Source organism: Oncorhynchus mykiss, chromosome 4, assembly GCF_057628025.1.
Source record: "Oncorhynchus mykiss isolate SJ-2025 chromosome 4, ASM5762802v1, whole genome shotgun sequence".
NCBI lineage: Eukaryota > Metazoa > Chordata > Actinopteri > Salmoniformes > Salmonidae > Oncorhynchus > Oncorhynchus mykiss.
This window is the reverse complement of record NC_143025.1, coordinates 13,011,826-13,016,638: the sequence shown is the minus strand read 5'-3', so window position 1 is coordinate 13,016,638 and position 4,813 is coordinate 13,011,826. Positions and strand designations below refer to the sequence as shown.

Sequence of the window (4,813 nt, the reverse complement as noted above, 5' to 3'; positions counted from 1 at the left end):
ATCGAAAACACAACCCTGGTGTTGCAAGCACCATGAAATACCAACTGAGACACACTAGGCTCTAAATAACAGAGATTATGTTTATTTCCAATCCCCTCTGTCTGTCTGTCTGTCTGTCTGTCTGTCTGTCTGTCTGTCTGTCTGTCTGTCTGTCTGTCTGTCTGTCTGTCTGTCTGTCTGTCTGTCTGTCTGTCTGTCTGTCTGTCTGTCTGTCTGTCTGTCTGTCTGTCTCTCTGTCTCTCTGTCTCTCTGTCTCTCTGTCTCTCTGTCTCTCTTTCTCTCTTTCTCTCTGTCTCTCTGTCTCTCTTTCTCAGGCATGGCCAAGGCCCCTCCGGTTCAGCAGGCCAAAGTGAGTAATAAAAGTGAGATTGTCCAAAAGAAAGATGGGAATGACAAAGTGACAGAGCCAAAGACAGATGCAGAGCTCATTATGGAAAAATATGAGAGGATGGTGGAAGAGGGGAGACGGGGGCCTGGTCAGAAGGATAGGGGAGATAAAGACATGGCCAAAGAGTCTAAAGAAGAGCAGCGCAGGCTGAGGAATGAGAAGGCCCTTCAGGATCACCTGGACAGTGTAGAGAATCAGGAAGGGACAAGCAAACACACCAGACAACCACAGTGTATAGGTAGGACCAGGCAAAGTGACAGGGGACTCGAACAGAAAACATTTCATTCTCTGTGGTTTAATAGCGAAGAGCACCATTGCTCTCTCCCAAAAGTTATGGTGGTGCGTAAAACCCGTAAATTAAAATAAGTAAAAATAAATACATTTGAACTGCATCAGATGTTTCGGCTTTGCAGCCTTCTTCAGGGTGGTTTAGCATCACATTGTACTCAGACGACGCCATCTTAATCCTCATGGGGAGGCTACTAAAACTATTACATTTAAGTAACAGCAGTGTATCTCACTAAGGTAGTGAGTTATGTGTGACTGCAGTTTATTAACACAGTACTCCTCTAGTGCATTGAAACAGCTTATAGGCCTGAACTATACTTTTATTGCTGTGTGTTGTTGTCCTATCAAATCTCCATTCATGTATATTCCTTTTTGTCCTTAGATTACTCTATTTTCACTGCATCAGGGCTAAAGAGCAAGGACCCGTATGATCAACAGCCAGTGAAATGCAAAGGTAAAACATGAAGGGGGATAGAGAGGGACAGACTTTTCCCAAAGTATTTGATGGCACAGTGAGGTGTCGGTAAAAAGGATGACAGACAGACAGACAGACAGACAGACAGACAGACAGACAGACAGACAGACAGACAGACAGACAGACAGACAGACAGACAGACAGACAGACAGACAGACAGACAGACAGACAGACAGACAGACAGACAGACAGACAGACAGACAGAGCACACAAGCACACTATAGGCTCTGGTACTCAATTGGAATAGAACTGTTTGATGTTTACTCAAGTCTATTTTAGGAAACATGGCTGATGTTTGTTTTGGATCATTTTCTTTCTTTCTATATATCTCTCACTCTGTCTCTATCTCTCTCTTTCTCTCTCTTAAACGCGTACGCACGCACACACACGTGTTCACTGTTTTCCTCTATCTATCTGTCTCTCTGTCTCTCTGTCTGTCTGTCTGTCTGTCTGTCTTTCTGTCTGTCTGTCTGTCTCTCTGTCTCTCTGTCTCTCTGTCTCTCTGTCTCTCAGGCATGGCCAAGGTCCCCCCGGTTCAGCAGGCCAAAGTGAGTAATAAAAGTGAGATTGTCCAAAAGAAAGATGGGAATGACAAAGTGACAGAGCCAAAGACAGATGCAGAGCTCATTATGGAAAAATATGAGAGGATGGTGGAAGAGGGGAGACGGGGGCCTGGTCAGAAGGATAGGAGAGATAAAGACATGGCCAAAGAGTCTAAAGAAGAGCAGCGCAGGCTGAGGAATGAGAAGGCCCTTCAGGATCACCTGGACAGTGTAGAGAATCAGGAAGGGACAAGCAAACAGACCAGACAACCACAGTGTATAGGTAGGACCAGGCAAAGTGACAGGGGACTCGAACAGAAAACATTTCATTCTCTGTGGTTTAATAGCGAAGAGCACCATTGCTCTCTCCCAAAAGTTAGGTTGGTGCGTAAATCCCATAAATTAAAATAAATAAAATTAAATACATTTGAACTGCATCAGGGATGGCGTACACAGCCTTCTTCAGGGTGGTTTAGCATCACATTGTACTCAGACGACGCCATCTTAATCCTCATGGGAAGGCTAATAAAACTATTACATTTAAGTAACAGCATTGTATCTCACTAAGGTACTGAGTTATGTGTGACTGCAGTTTATTAACACAGTACTCCTCTAGTGCATTGAAACAGCTTATAGGCCTTAACTAAACTTTTATTGCTGTATGTTGTTGTCCTATCAAATCTCCATTCATGTATATTCCTTTCTGTCCTTAGATTACTCTATTTTCACTGCATCAGGGCTAAAGAGCAAGGACCCGTATGATCAACAGCCAGTAAAATGCAAAGGTAAAACAGACAGACAGACAGACAGACAGACAGACAGACAGACAGACAGACAGACAGACAGACAGACAGACAGACAGACTATAGGGTCTGGTACTCAATTGGAATAGAACTGTTTGATGTTTACTCAAGTCTATTTTAGGATACATGGCTGATGTTTGTTTTGGATCATTCTCTCTCTCTCTCTCTCTCTCTCTCTCTCTCTCTCTCTCTCTCTCTCTCTCTCTCAGAAGTCTCTATATTTGCAGCTGGGAAAAATCGTTTGGCTAAAGTCTTGAAACCCCTTGTGCGCAAAAAAATGAAGTCAGAATGCATAGGTAAGAGAGGAGAATGTTACAACTGATAAGTGAAGTTTGTTTGACACAGTATTACATGATTCTAACAGTGATACTTTTTGTTGGGTCTTTTTTCAGTTCCTGACGTTTTCCTTGCTAAGAAGTGACCTCTGCAATTTGAAAAATATTTTCTGAAATTCATTTTCATTCTTTCCCTTGTTTTCTATATACATTTTTAAATTCTTCAAGCATTATAAAATAATAAAATCATTTTATCATCAATGGTTTGTGTGTGCACATTGTTTTTAAGGGTCATGTCAAGACCAATTCTGTGTTCTGTGTTTTGCTAGAGAGAAACAGTATGGATACTAGCCCAGATTCCTAACCTCCAGGGTTTGCAAAGTCTTTCAAAAAAACATTCACCAGCCTTAGATTCTCCAATATTTTTTTTGTCACATTAGACTTGAAAGATATGCTAACAGAATTGAGCGTGCCAGAGAAAATGGTCTCTAATGTACCCACAGTTTTGTACTCAATGCATTCTTTCTCTCTTTAGGATTGTCACAGATGGTTGTGGCCATAGAGCTCGCCAGTTTGTAGTCGTAAAAACTGGAAATTAAACCTTGTGGTACAGATAGGGGTCTACCTGTGCCTGAGCACCGTAGTTTAAATATCAACAGTACTGCCCCAGCAGCATACCAATTGATTAACACTTGATAACACTTGATTTACATCATCATCAATTCTCGGTCTGGTTGGACTACACGCAGCAGAGAGAGGCAGAAAGACATAGAGAGGAGTGGTTGCATCTCCGACCCTCCGACCCATGTCCACCCCTTCTTCAGTCGGGAGTTGCACGTGTGTGTCAGGGCAGCAGCAACACAGGTAGTCTACACTCTAGCAAACCATCATCTACTAACATATCTCATAGTGAGAGAACCACATCAGACTCATCCTTTCATCTCATAGTGAGAGAACCACACCAGACTCATCCTTTCATATCATAGTGAGAGAACCACACCAGACTCATCCTTTCATCTCATAGTGAGAGAACCACACCAGACTCATCCTTTCATCTCATAGTGAGAGAACCACACCAGACTCATCCTTTCATCTCATAGTGAGAGAACCACACCAGACTCATCCTTTCATCTCATAGTGAGAGAACCACACCAGACTCATCCTTTCATCTCATAGTGACAGAACCACACCAGACTCATCCTTTTTTCTAGCCTTCATTAAAAAAGTGTCCAGGTCAGACAGTGTGGAAATTCAAGATGTGGCTTCACCTCCTAAAATACACTTATAGTCCCTACCTCCCATCCTCTCTCTCTCTCTCTCTCTCTCTGCATGCTGGGAGTGTTTGGTGCATGCTGGGAATTGTTTGAGTGAAGGAGTGCGTGTGTTGTGGAGAGTTAGATATTCACAACTTTCTTTTGGTTTGCTATTTCTTGGTGGCATTTTTTTGGTTTTCTTCTGTGCATGATTATGGTTATTATTTTTGTTGTGGTAGAATTAAGTATTTTGTTTTCCGTATTGAAATGACCCTGATTTTGGCGCGGATGGCACCCCGAATGGGGATGCTGTCCCTGTCACTTCGGCACGGCTTTAGGTGTGTTACTGAAGCTACTGTCACGGTGGAGTTTCTGGTCGCCGTAGGAGAGAAGGTAGGCTATGACAATGTTGCTTATGCATCCCGGATGAATAAAATGGTGGTGGTATTTCTTAAAGAAGAGTGTCTGGTTGATCGTATGGTTGAGCATGGCGTACTTCTTAAAGAAGAGTGTCTTGTAGATCGTATGGTTGAGCATGGTGTACTTCTTAAAGAAGAGTGTCTTGTAGATCGTATGGTTGAGCATGGCGTACTTCTTAAAGAAGAGTGTCTTGTTGATCGGAAGGTTGAGCATGGCGTACTTCTTAAAGAAGAGTGTCTTGTTGATCGGATGGTTGAGCATGGTGTACTTCTTAAAGAAGAGTGTCTTGTTGATCGGATGGTTGAGCATGGTGTACTTCTTAAAGAAGAGTGTCTTGTTGATCGGATGGTTGAGCATGGTGTACTTCTT

The 4,813-nt window shown here is 42.7% G+C and overlaps 1 long non-coding RNA gene across 1 annotated transcript; it reads left to right on the top strand.

Moving 5' to 3' along the window:
* The first annotated feature begins 1,615 nt into the window (after positions 1 to 1,615).
* On the top strand, positions 1,616 to 3,032 carry LOC149983910 (uncharacterized). The gene is made up of 4 exons (XR_016495100.1): positions 1,616 to 1,699; positions 2,407 to 2,478; positions 2,706 to 2,792; positions 2,889 to 3,032. It is a non-coding gene; the product is annotated as an uncharacterized LOC149983910 (long non-coding RNA).
* Positions 3,033 to 4,813: the final 1,781 nt, after the last annotated feature.